This window comes from Gopherus flavomarginatus, chromosome 2 (genome assembly GCF_025201925.1).
Source record: "Gopherus flavomarginatus isolate rGopFla2 chromosome 2, rGopFla2.mat.asm, whole genome shotgun sequence".
Classification (NCBI taxonomy): Eukaryota; Metazoa; Chordata; order Testudines; family Testudinidae; genus Gopherus; species Gopherus flavomarginatus.
Window position 1 is genome coordinate 21,805,072 of NC_066618.1, and position 14,422 is coordinate 21,819,493.

Genomic DNA, 14,422 nt, shown 5'->3' on the forward strand with positions numbered 1-14,422 from the left:
CAGTCCATTTTTCACTCATAGAAATGATTAATCAGACCCTGAAATCTTATAATATCTGCTGAGAGTGTAATGCCAGAAGCCATGCCCACGATTTTAAATCTCACTTACTTCATTTTTTACTGGCTGAATTATTCTCACGTCCCCTGGGATCCTACAGTGTGTTTGAATTCTCATATTCATCATAACCCTACTGGGAGGGAAAAGCAGAGATGGTTGTTGGGATGTGAAAACAGTACAGCCACAGGTAGCGTCTTTTATCCATGGCTCCTCTTTGGCATCAAAGTGATGATGGCACCAGCAATGGTGGCAATAATGTACCTATTTCTTTTTTAAATTAAACAAAGAGTGAGCAGCGGCCCTCATGCAGAGGAGAGGAAAAGAGGGGAATTGAAGAAACCAGTAACCCCCTCCCCATGTCAATTCTCACATCTCACCAAAATGTGTGTAAGATTGGCACTAAGGAACAGTACTGTGGGTCTGGATGCTGCTCATTTCCACCTCCACAGGAACTAAATTTAGTCGACTAGCTGTCTATTAATGCAGCAGATAGATTATGTTATTAGAATAATGGTATTCCTTACTGCCTGTTCCTCATCTCTGCTTCTTTCAATAAAAATATGTCAACGTATGATAAGACTATCAAGCTTCTGAACGTGAATTGGGATTCTTTCCTAGACGGCATCAGTATTACTGACTAAACAATTAAAACAACTCTAAAAATATCCAGGGCCAAATTTTCAACTGAGGTCCAAAATAAACATCTGTGTCAGGTATGAGAGGATATGCCACTATGTGCATGCAGAAAATGCGTAACTGCTAAGAACATATTTTTGCACTTGTTTCAGTGCTTGTTTACATGCACAAATGCAAATTAATTGTCAAGATACACTAGTGCAAATATTACCATTGCAATTTTAGACACAACATCTGAAAATGTGACCCCTTGCTCTTAATTGTTCTGGCCTGGAAAGTTGTTCTCTGTCTTCAAAATTAAACACGTTGGCTTGATACTCTCTAATCTTAACAGAGCTAGCCTAGGACAAAAACACCATCCAAAAACAGATTAACATTTAATCTGGTAATCTGATCCCATATGGCACCTAGAAGAGTGGGAGAAATGAGAGTTTGGTATTAAAGAAATTACCCATAAAATGACTGCCTAAACCAGGATCAAATTAGCTCATCAGCATTCAGCATGAAAAGATAAAAATACAAGAACAAGAGAAGTTAAAAGGTGAGCAGAGATAAGAAACCCAATGTTGTTGCTGAAATGATCAGGAGAGGGATAACAATGATATGATCTATACATAAACAGCACCTCCCAGAGTAATGGGTCTAAATTAGGTAGATTCATGGTGCCATATACTTCACTCTTCCATTTATTGCATAAGCTATTAGTGGACGAAGGCAATACAAGGTGTGACATAATATTGGCCAAGCTCTATGCTCAGATCCACTGTGACTTCCACTGACTTCAATGAGAGCTTTGTGTGTGCATCAAAAGGCAAAATTTGGTCCCATATTTATAGATACACATACCACTAAAGAGAAGGAGGGTGGCCTTGTAGTTCAGTCACAAGGCTGAGCATCAGGAGATCTGCGGAGTGATAGCTGATTCTGCCACAGACATCTTGTGGGATGTCAGGTAAGTCATTTAAATCTCTCTCTGCCTTGGGTTCCCAATTGTTATTGTCTACATAGCACCAAAAATGTGCTAAGTTTTTTGCACATCTAATATAAGGTGTTTCTCTGCCCCAAAGACCTTACAATCTAAAAGGAACAGGCAAAGAGAGAGACGCAAGATATAATCAAAGAGGCCCAAAGATGTATTGAGCAGACATCTTGTTAATGATGATGTTTTCCCTTTGTGACCTCCTCTTTTCTCATCAAGCTCAGCTGCTCTTTGTTACCTCACATTTGAAAATGTCCTTGTGCTACACCTTCCCTTCACTTGGCCCTGGGTATCACTGGACCTGATCCTGCTAGGTACTGAGCAGCCTCATCTCCCAGGGAAGTCATCGGAGGATGAGGGTACTCAAACCTCGCAAGAGAATGCCCATTAGCCCTCTTGCTGGAACACCTTTTAATACATTCTCTTACACTGCTCACAAGAGCAACTGGGTCCTTAGAATCTTTTCAGCCATTATGAAAATGTGAATCAACCCAGCCGCAGGCCAGCCTGGACCTTCCACCTAGTTTGTGGTGTCAATCTGACCCACGGGATTCATAATGTAACCCTTCTGCCCCTCTGAGTTGGCAGCAACAAGGGCCGGGTTCAGTATCCAGGGGTTCCGTTTCAGTAACACAATGCATAACCGGCTCGAGCCCCCGCCCAGTAACCTGGGACACTTACATACCACACCCCCCGGACGCCTCTAGGAGGCAATACTTCCCCTCTCGCAAGCATGGAGTCTGAGTGTAGCAAAATTCTTTTAATAAAGGAAGGAAACAATGCGGCATCCCATTGGAGAAACACCACAAACAGGATAATAACACAAACCATAAGCAAAAACTCACCTTCAAGTACTTTTGGCAATGTTCTTTCCCCCTTAGGGTCTTAAGCCCAATTACCCCAAAGTCCAACAACCCGAAAGTCTCTGGTCAGTGCCACCCCAGAATTCAAAAGTTTATCTGCAGAGTTTTACCCCCCCAGCCTGGGTGGAAATGGGGGAGAGAGTCCACACAAGGTGTAAAGGGGCACCTTACGTGGGTCAGGGACAACTGCTCCACCTCTCTGTGGAGTTCTGCTGCAGTCTTCACCACGACCAGCTCCACTACACCAGCTGTGCCACTCCTTCAGCCGTCCCTGCAAACCGCTTCACCTCACTCACTGTTCCATGGGCGGCTCCAACATGCTGCCAACTGTTCCGCTCTGCCAGTCGCTTAACGATAGGTCTTCAGGCTCTCCCACTAGTTAACACAGCACTCAGTGATCTCAGCTCAGCTCTTTCAGTGATTTCAGCTCTTAGTAGGGGAGCCCTGGTGCTGGTGCACCATTGGCCCAACATGAATTCAGCTCAGCAATCTCTAGATGGACTCCTAATGAAATCAAAATTAGCTCTACTCTTTTACAGTGGAGAGAGGAGGATGTGCAATTGGTGTTCCAGGCCCTCAAAAGGGGGCCCATACCACCAGGTACACACACCAGTCCCCAACCTCTCTCAATGCACTGGGTTTTGGAACCCATATTCCTTGTCTAGCAAGTGTCACTTAATTTATATTGAGACACCTCTGTCATAACGCAGTCTCATAGTTCCTCATTCACATAATCAGGTGGCAACACTTTATTTATCCTGCCCCAATAACAAAGAAATTGGGGATCCCAGAGCTGTCAAAATAACCATCCCAGGCTGCCTTGGGCTATGCTGGGCATGCCCATGCAAATATCTGAGATTTCACACTTTCTGAAATTCTTTCCACACTTCCTATAATTCACCACCAGATGTCAGGGTAGAGCTCATCCTGACTTTGCTTACAATAATTAAACCAAAACAGACAGTTTCATTTGGTTGCAGGTTTTACGCAAACTTACAACAGTAACCCCTGAGACAGAGATAGAGCATGGGTTTAATAAAAGGAAGCAATTTAAACGACAAGGTAGCAGACAGCTTGTTGCAATATGAAATAAGACGAGACTAATATTTCCAAATGGAGATTATACAAAATGCACATCTAAAGAACTATTCTTTCTTACTTACTTTCTGGGCAGAAGGTTACTGGATTTGGTGTGAAAGCAGTGGCTAGTGTGTCCAGCTTCTCTCCTTTGTGTCACAGTTCAGCATACCAATTTGTGTCAGAAGTATGAAATGAAAAATGGCCGACCAGTGCACAAAGCTAATAAAGCCATGCCTTGCTGTGTGCTTATACACACACACCCCACACACAATTCTCAGCTCATACAAAGCTAGAAAATCCCACCAAAGCCAACAGTTCCAAGTTAAGAAACCCAAATTAGAAAAATCTCTCTTTCAAGTGGATCCTGAAAACACCTACAACAATGAAGCAAAGGGCTTTCTATCCCACTGAAGCCGATGCTAGTAAGCTTTACCTTTGCTGCAACGTGTTCTGTCCAGGCAGAGCCCACTGGGGCGCTATATGAGTGCAGGGAAGTGCCCACAAAGAGCCAGTTGCAGTCTTGGGTCCTAACGTAGTAAATGTTTGCAGGATCTGGCCCCTATTTATTCCTCTTTCTTTCTCTCTCTCTCTTCCATTCCCTTCCTCTCAGGGTACATCTACACTACAGGATAATTTCGAATTAACTTAAACCGGTTTTATTAAACAGATATTATAAAGTCGATTGCAAGTGTCCACACTAGGCACATTAATTTGGCGGTGTGCGTCCATGGTCCGAGGCTAGCATCGATTTCCAGAGCGTTGCACTGTGGGTAGCTATCACTATAACTATCCAGCCAATAACTTCGATTTGCGGCCACACTAACCCTAAATCGATATGTTAATATCGATTTTAGCATTACTCCTCTCGTTGGGGAGGAGTACAGAAATCGATTTTAAGAGCCCTTTAAATCGATTTAAAGTGCATTGTAGTGTGGACGGGTACAGCGTTAAATCGATTTAACGCTGTTAAAATCGGTTTAACAGCATAGTGTGGACCAGGCCTCACTCAGAGGCATCCATCTCTCTACAAAATCTCTCCAAGCCATGCAAAATTCACTTCAAGAAAACTTTCACTTTTAACTGCTTCTCTAAAGCCACTCACCTGCTGAGGAAAATACACACAACCTAGCAGCTTTAATTTTGTATGGGGGACCCCTTTTTAGAATATACTTTAAAAATAATAGTGGAATCCTTAAGACATTTCTTAAAAATAAATACAGCCGAAGCATCCCTGGAATAGGCCTGGGGAAATCTCTTCCTGCTGCATTAGGGTACACCTACACTGCAATTAGACCCCTGTGGCTGGCCCATGCCAGCTGACACAGGCTTCTGGAGCTTGAGCTAGAGCGCTGTTTAATCTCAGTGGAGATGTTCCAGTTCGGGCAGCCCAAGCTCTGGACCCTCCCTCCTTGCAGGGTTCAGAGCACAGGATCCAGTCTGAGCCCAAATATCTACACCTCATTTAAACAGTCCCACTGCCCAAGCCAGCTGGCACAGGCCAGTGGTGGGTTTTTAATTGTAGTGTAGCCATACCTTTAGTGTCACAGTTATAGGGTAAGCTGTGCTTTAGAACCCCTTCAGCACCTCTTGAGTACATCCCTCAGGTGACAGGCCTGGCTTCCTGCACCTCTCTCAAAGGGTAGAATCCCAGGGTACAGCCACTCTTGGATTGGATCTCTGGGCTTCAACCCCCTCTTTCCCAACCGTGTTAACAGGCCTCAATGTATTTGTCACCTGTAAGCCTTTTTCCTCCAGGGACCTATGACCAGCAGACTGATTAAAGGGACTTAAAAAACAGGTTCTTCTCGAAGCATTATTTATTTACTCAAAGGTACAAAGCACACAGAAGGAAGAGTAAAACAATAAAGATCTAGGCACATCTTTTCCCTTACCTAACCTTAATCTTTCCTTACAAGCCTCGGTAAGTTCCATTAATTCCAGTTACCTCTATCCCTGAGCTGGGAGAAGCAGACTGTGCTGCTGCAGTGTTCTCTGTCTCTCTCTGTTACAGGCTGCCCTCCAGCTGCGGTTGACAATCCGCTTCACTCCTCCCCTTTCTGCCTAGGCTAATATCGTTAAGGTTTTAGTATCCCCTTTGATTCAACATTTGGCCTGGGAAGAATAAACTTTGCAAGCCCAGCTGGAGCCAGGCCCAGGGGTATTCCCCAATTAATAGCTTCATCATTGTTTTCCCTGAGGACCCTAGTTATTCTCTGAACTGTACCTTATCATAAGCATTGTTTCCTTTCCTGCTGCCCCACCCCTTCGCAACAGCCTCCTTTGCTTTAACTCCTTGGAGTCAGCCAGGATAATATAAAACAGTTTATGTGAAGTACACCTGATATTGAGAAAAATAATACACCTAACTCCCTCATTCTCCACACTGAGGTAAGGCAGGAGTTCCCCTTTCCTGAAAATGACATTTTGTTTGCACAGTGTAAAAAGCATTCCCCACTATTAGTGTATGCTTGGGATCACTGGCAGTGCAGTGGCCGCTTCCCCATCAGCCTTTGGAACAGAGTCATTTATTGGCAGCATAAAGAGCAAAATTGGCAGATGCAATGTAAACAGAAGCAACTATATCAATAATCCTTTACTAAACCTATCTCAAAAATGTCTGCCAGATTATAATCTTCTCTCAGAAGAGGGTTGGGGTGTGTCAGAGTTTGGCTAAAATAAGTGCTTTAGCAAGATGACTTGCCTTTTTGATTACTATAATATCTTCTTAGCTGTCTTTTATTTAATTATATGCAATATTTCCTCCCTTGATTTGTAGTATTTAAAAGGCAGGAAAATAAAGATCAATCTTATGTGTATGCACTACCATGTTTCCTGCAACAGATACAACAAATGAAGTACCCTTGTTTCAGCTCAATAATCTTGTTTAATTGCCCAGTTTTTGGATATGAGAAAACAGAGGTCCTGGTACTGATCTAACACAGACCAGTGTATATCAGGAATAGCTCCACTGAACTCAGTGGAGTTACATGGGTGTAAGGAAGATCAGAATCAGGTCACAGTCCGTTTAGGGGCTTGGTCGTATATAAGGACCCTAGCCCCAGTAAAATAAAGCACTTAAGCATGCACTTAATTTTAAGCACTAGTAGTCCCACTGTCTTTGGCTGGTTAAACTGGGGATATGACTGCCTCAGCCTTGCACCCTTGAGAGAGCACAAAGCATCCAAAGCATATCAGTGAATCTAGACCAAAACTGAAAGTCATATTTTCTAGAAAGGCTAAAATTCTCCTTGAATCTCTCAACGTCCAATGCCTTTATGATTAACCTTTCAGTACTGTTCAGAATACTGCTTAATAACAAAAGCACAAACTGGAGACCAGAAAGGGGGTGAGTAAGACTTATGTCATCAAACCCAGCTAAAGATGGAGTTAATGGATGGAGCTCACCGATATCAGATCATATTTGTTACAGAGGCTGCTCAAAGTGAATATATGCCCTCAATATAGAAGGGCAGCGTCACATACATGACAGCTATAAATGCAGAGTCAACAGTTGCCTTGAAATATTTTTCTTAAGCAGTTGTGATGGATTCCTGGATTATTGAAAGTTTTGTGACATATTGTTGTTACGAATTTCCTGGCATAAAAACACCAAGGCTGTCAGTTAGAGCTGATACCGTTGAAGGAGTTTGTAGAACCTTGAACTCTTCTTGTTTACAGAACCAATGTTAGTATAAGCCATTCACGGAATGCCAAGACATTGCAGGAGTGCTAAGTTTTGCCATCAAATGATATGTATTTCTGTACTTTAACTAGTTAGAAACAACAACTCAGTCTAATCCAAAGCACACTGAAGTCACTGCAGGTATTACCATTGACTTTCAAATTAGACCCATGGTGCCCTTTTCATCTTCAAAGATCCCAAAGCACTTTGCAAATTTATAAACCAATGAAGTTCCGCTACTTCTGGAGTGGTCATTTTAAAATCATATTTGAAAGATGATGCTTCCAGCAGTATTGTGTAAATTAGCTCTATGGTGAGGCATTCACTTAATACTGGTTTCTACTAAAGAACCAACAATTCTTCCTGCAGTACTTTGATTTTTCTTGGTGATCTCCCACCCTAATTTTGATTAGGTCCAAGCTGTACTAGTGTAAGTATAAGGTCGTGATTGAGGTAATAGGTTGCAGAGTCTACTCTGGGGAGGTGGTTTGCTTGAATTAATAAATATTAAAGAAGTTATAAAATGCAAAGTGTCCTGATTCTTCACTGGCTAGTTTAGACATTTACACCTATGCTCAGTGGATATAAAATGTTGCCATTGTGATTCAGCAGCATCTCACTCCTACTTCACAATCGTTGTGCAGAGGTGAAAAAAATGAGTATGCCAGGCAGTGGTTAATGAACTCCTGTATCTGTACTTCCACAATAAAACCTTTTCATTGTTTTGTGATGTGGCTGTAAAAATGTGCACCAAGAATATTTGAATAGTGGCTGTTCAGATCTAAATCAAGGGGGAATTTTTGAACAGCTACATTAAATGTAAATCTCCTTTTTTGCCTCCAGTTACATAAATGCAAAAATTTCTATATCAATGTTAAAAACAAAGGTTTTCTTTTTCTGCAAAAAATCTAATTCAAAATGTTCTCATCTTTGTTGGTATTTTGGTGAAAACAGCAACAGGACTTTGCCAACTTTATTTAGTTTTACTATTTTTTAAAAATGGTTCCTATTATTTCTAATACACTTTAGAATCTTGGAAAAATGTTTGTTCTACTAGTTTTAATCATTTCATCTGGCAACTTTATTTATTTTTATTTTTTTTGCCCTTCTGTTTCTCACAGAGATTAAACCTTTTCATCAACCTCCTTGCTTTCACAGCAGCTTCATAAATGAATTCTGTACAGTTCTAACAAGAATGTTTGCAAGATAACAATGCTTTACAGTCAGCAGGGGGCACTCACATATAGTTTTTTGTTGGACTTGCGTATATTGTCTCTTTAAAAATGTCCACTATCAGGGATGGAGTGCATAAGCAATAAAGTCAGAAAGATTTTCCACAAGTATAATTAAGATTCAATTTTGAAGTCTAAACTATATGATGGCTTCCTTTGTACTTTTAAAAATGGCTATTGCTGATACAAAATTACTTTATCAAGAAATTACATAACTATTAATATCCTTGCTTTATGGATACTTACTTGACACATAATAATGGAATGAGGTTTTCTGTAACATAGGCTTTCTATAGGTTCTCATCATTACAGAATATATGCTGTGAGTGGTAGCTGTACACTTTAATTTATTGGCTTTTGTCTTTGTGTCATAGGCTTAATGATACATTTTTTTACTTTCTTTCAGATGTCTGAACATTTTCTTTAACCACAAAATCAGACTAAGACCAATAGAGACTTTTCTAGTATCTTGGGAAAATACATTTCTCGGCTAAGAAAAAAAAGACAGAAAGAAAGACCTGCCTACCTACCTATAGAGCAAGATTATGGCTCAATTTGAGCCAAGTTAAGAAAGCCCAAATTAGCCTTCCTGTGTATTATACTTAATCCAATATGCACAGGGGTCTGTCTGTCTGTCTCACACACACACTCATGCATGAGACGAATGCTTCACTGCTAATGTACAAACCCAGGTCCAGTGTTGCCCAAAGTGGCCTACTCCTCTAAGAAATGCTGACAATTCACTGAATGTTTGAAGAATATTGCTGTGTTCTCCCACCAAACAGAGGCTGCAGTGGAAGGCAAAAGTGAAGAGTTTCAAGGACAGTCCCATATTTGATTTTTACAATTGGCCCTTTTTTGGACACCTCCCTAATATGGTTTAAAAACTGCCTTTTCCACTTAATGCAAAGCAGGGACAAGCCCAGCGCAATTAATTACTGGAGGAGAGAAAAAGGAAGAAAAAATACGGACATTCTAAATAACAATGGCCGAAGCAAGCTGCAGAGAAGAGTAGATGCCCAGATGGTGCCTATTGCGATGGGTGCATTAGAAATACCATTGATTAGACAGAGAGACAGAAACTGGTCAAGCTTAGCCAGTGGGGAAGGGAGAACCAGTCAGGCCCCGTCTTTCTGTATTCTCACATGAAATGGAAGAACTCAAGGAAAATGTGCATTTTAATAAATTGGCTATGTATACTGCTCCGACATTGGCTTCAAAACAACAAACACAAAAAGCAAGAGAAAACACTCTAACCTTTTCAATATTCTTCATTAGATTCCACTGTCTGTGGCCCCCAGAGTAAATTGCATCATCAAATCAATGGCATCAAAGCCTGCTCTAATTTATGAAAGGCCTCACCATGGAGTCTTCATATACTATTTATTTAAGCAATGAAAAGTCTTACCTATAGATCCTTAAGTAATTACACACTGAGCAGACTCACGCAGTGCAGATTTTCAGCTAAGGGAAGTCACTATAGAAACAAAAGCCTTTCACAGCTGAAAATAGGCATGTACCACAGGTTTGGGGTTTTACAGCACTGTGTTATGAGCTGAATCCTGATTCCTTGCATAACATCAGAGTAAAAAGACTTTTCAAGGACTAACTATGAAGGGGGTAGAAGTGACAAAATCATCCCCATCCAACATTAAGGGTGAAAACAGGCAGCTGTCTGCAAGAGTAGTGCCTGAAGCCCTCTGCTAGTCCTGTGCTTTGGAGCCGGGGATCTATACTGCGTGATCACTCCCCCCATATTCTGTCCCCAGTGCTCTTGCGGGGGAGAGAGCCATCACTGAGCACTGGGTTCTGGGTTTGCAAAGTCCTGCTGCAAGATCATTCTACAAATGGCCCTGACATGCAGCAGAAATTCCCATTTCTGCCACATTTTGGGGAAATGAGACCAAACCTGGTTTCTTTGTGCTTACAGCTCAGTGGATCCTTCCTTCAACTATGTAGCACCATAAAATTCCAACAGAAATGTCCTCTTCTTGACAAATATGGAATAGTAGAGATAACCTTTTTGCTTGTCTTTCAACTCATCCAGAAGATCCCCAAATGACAATCTAAACAGGCAAGTGGTGAAACTGTCCCCATCCTTTCATAAAGAGAAGTAGGGATAGTATACAGAGTGACCTAGACAAATTAGAGGATTGGGCCAAAAGAAATCTGATGAGGTTCAACAAGGACAAGAGAGGAGTCCTGCACTTAGGACGGAAGAATAGGGATCGAATGGCTAGGCAGCAGTTCTGCAGAAAAGGATCTAGGGGTTACAGTGGGTGAGAAGCTGGATATGAGTCAACAATGTGTCCTTGTTGCCAAGAAGGCCAACAGCATTTTGGGCTGTTTAAGTAGGAGCGTTACCAGCATATCGAGGGACTTGATCATTCCCTTCTATGCAGCATTGGTGAGGCCTCCTCTGGAGTACTGTGTCCAGTTTGGGGCTCCACACTACAAGAAGGATGTGGAAAAATTGAAAAAAGAGTCCAGCAGAGGGCAACAAAAATGACTAGGGGGCTGGAGCACACGATTTATTCATGACAGGTCAAGGGGACTGGGATTATTTAGCCTGCAGAAGAGAAGAATGAGGGGGATTTGATAGCTGCTTTCAACTACCTGAAAGGGGGTTCCAAAGAGGATAGCTCTAGATGGTTCTCAGTGGTAGCAGATGACAGAACAAGGAATAATGGTCTCAAGTTGCAGAGGGGAAGGTTTAGGATGGATATTAGGAAAACTTTTTCACTAGGAGGGCGGTGAAGCATTGGAATGGGTTACCTAGGAAGGTGGTGGAATCTCCTTTCTTAGAGGTTTTTAAGGTCAGGCTTGACAAAGCTCTGGCTGGGATGATTTAGTTGGGGATTGGTCCTGCTCTGAGCAAGGGATTGGACTAAATGACCTCCTGTGTTCCCTTCCAACCCTGATATTCTATGATTCTATGAGAGTGCAGGTAGGAGGTCATCACTTCATCTCCTTAAATCTCACTTGGACTTTTTAGTAGCAATGGGCAAGCTGATTCAGATCGAGTCAGAACTTTTGTCCCATATTCAAAAGAAACCCAAAACATTTGCTGAGGTTTGAACTAATTTAACACTTTTTACTCCTTTATTTCTGAGCATCTCTCCATTTCTTGGCTCCTGTCAGAAATATTAAAAGCGCATCTAAAACAAACAAAACCACCCACACTCAACAAAAACAAACAAAGCAAACTGCACCCCTTTTCCTCATCAGATCAGTAGCCTAGCATCTCACGTCAAGAGTGATTATTCACACCAAACATCCAAAACTTTGGTTCACCCAGCCCAATGTTTGAGCTCTTAATTTGTTTAAATTCATTACTAATATAAACTCATATATAAATTATATACAGATACTTTTTCTATACAAAGTTATACATTAAGTAACTAACATAATCATAGATCCAATTTAAAGATACGAAGGTGTTACTCCAACAGTATGGTTAAGATTTTAAATGCACTCAAGTCCAAGGAAGGCAAAACTACGGGTCCCCATGGCAACAGTCATGTACCTATTTGCATACATACTGTTCTGTAATACTATAGTTCTTAATGGTTATATGCTGGAAAATAAACAAGGTACGTGGTTCCATTTGATGGAAATCACCATAATTTCATTGACTTCAGTGGTGTTACACCAATTTACAAGGCATGATGATCTAGTCCATCATTTAGAAAGAAAAAAATATTTAAAAATTGCACACCATATTTAGATATTTATGTAATTTCTATAACACTCATTGCCAAAAAGACACTCAGATGCTGTGCTCCAAACACCACCAAAGTGTAAAATCATGGACACAATAGCCTAGCTACATATCATCCACCACCAACTCTCTCTCCTTAACTGAGCCCATAACAATGCGGAATGGGGAAAAGAGAGAAAGGCAGAAGTTAAATTAATGATAACACAGTGTCCCAAATGGGAAGAACCTGGAAGATCTGAAAATTGCTGTAGAGAACTTGGATGGACAGAAATCCTTAGGGAGGGAGTTCTGCGGACTAGGCAATGGCTGGACCAAAGACACAGAAGAATGACAACACTGCAGATTTCTTACTTGGCAGGACATATTCTGCTCTATTATACCAAAAAAGTTGGAAAATGCCAGGGTTTAATTTTGCCAATATAACCTAAATTCTTCCTCACAGTGCATCCATCCTGTGCACTGAATGAGGCAGGGGCCGAAAAACAGTAGGTGATCATGTAATTAAAGACTGTATCATAATGTATATGCACGAGGGATATTAATTAAGATTGCATGAGCAACCTTAATTTGGGTGTTCCCTAATTTTTGAATACTGGGGACCGTTTAACCTAAATAATGTTCTTTAGTGTAGTTCTTTGTATGTAGCTTCTTGGGTATTTTTTAAAGAGAAAAAGGTAAAAACAAATTATATTATGCACAAACACAAAAGTCCCCTGTTGTGCAGCCTCAGCAGGGTTTGAACCCTGAATTTTCAGCACTGATTGCTACTTTTTGAGCTACAGAAGAAACTGTAGTAGGAGCTGCAAGAGGAGGTTGCTATTTGGAGGTGGGCTGAGGGGAATTCATTATTAATATTTTTCATATCTCATTCCTCATTTCTCTCATTTTTATAATCATCATCATAAGCAAGGTTTGTGAATCTATTTGTCCTCCTCACACTGTTTATGTTCTGCACTGCCTTCTATTGGATTGCATAGCAGATTAGCATATGTGTTTCTGAGCATATCACCCTTTAGTGGCTGCAGCCTATCAAGGATGTAGGAGAGGATTTTCAAAGGAGTCTGAGGTGAATTAGATGCCCTAGCTCCCTTAGGCTCTGTTGAAAATTCCAGCCATAAACCCTACTACTATTAACCTAATGTGGTTGTTCTACAAATTGTAGTACCACAAATATGGGCAGCAGAGATGGGCTATAGGGTTTATCTGGTGCAGGCATAAGAAAGAAAGAAAGAAAGAAAGTGTCTAGCCATATAGATCTGCCCCCCAGAATGACTGATATTTTTGATACTCACTGATAAATGTAATTTCTCTTCTTTCAGACTTTTTCAGCTATTCTAATGGTTTTCTTCAAATGAATGTTTTGTTGTGAAATTAATATCAGATTTCACAATTGGCATTCCTAGGTCCTCTACTATTAGTGCTTCTCTAGTCCTCAAGCCTTCAAATTCCAGCTGTCCTTAGGGTGAATTTCGTTGTCTAACACTGAGCTACTGTAACAAGATACTCCCTGCAGGCCACTGGGGATTTTACAGCTCCTTTACTGCACACACAGCAGATGATGCCAAAAAGTTCCTATCTTTAGCAGTGGCATCCACCAGAATCCACTAGTGAGAGAAAAAAGCAGCTGTTGCCAAATCTTTTTGAAACATACTGAGGTAACCTCCTTCCTCTCCCTTGTGATGTGTAATGAATTCCACAAATTATTACTATTGTATGAAAGTTATATGTATTGTAAACCATGAATATATAATACTCAAGGATCTCAACTGTATATAGCGATCACTTATATATGTTCAAATGAACCTACTGCTAGAGTGACTGTAAATACCACGGAGCAAGATTTCACAACAGTTTAAGATGGGAAATAAAGAATGCCATATCCCGCCAAAATCACACTAAGCACTACACAGAAGGACTGTAGGTATTAGAGTTGGCATTTTGACAGGATACTGGGTACCTACTCTTGCAAAACTGGCACTGGATTTTTGGTAAACAGGAGAACAACCCCATTTTATCTTCTCATCTGAAATAATTCAAAATGTCCCTTCACCATGATAGGTCCTTAGAGGGTATCATCTACCAATAACCAACAGCACCAAGGTGTTCTTCAAAAATCTCTTACCCAAGTGACCCCATTTAGTTTGTGAAAAAACACAGGCTCACAGACGAAGG

General features: G+C 41.0%; 1 protein-coding gene across 3 annotated transcripts in view; it reads right to left on the minus strand.

Annotated features, from left to right (window-relative positions):
• PTPRN2 (protein tyrosine phosphatase receptor type N2) overlaps positions 1-14,422 on the minus strand; it is a 1,080,816-nt gene that overhangs the window by 266,185 nt on the left and 800,209 nt on the right. The gene's annotated exons all lie outside the window — the stretch shown is intronic.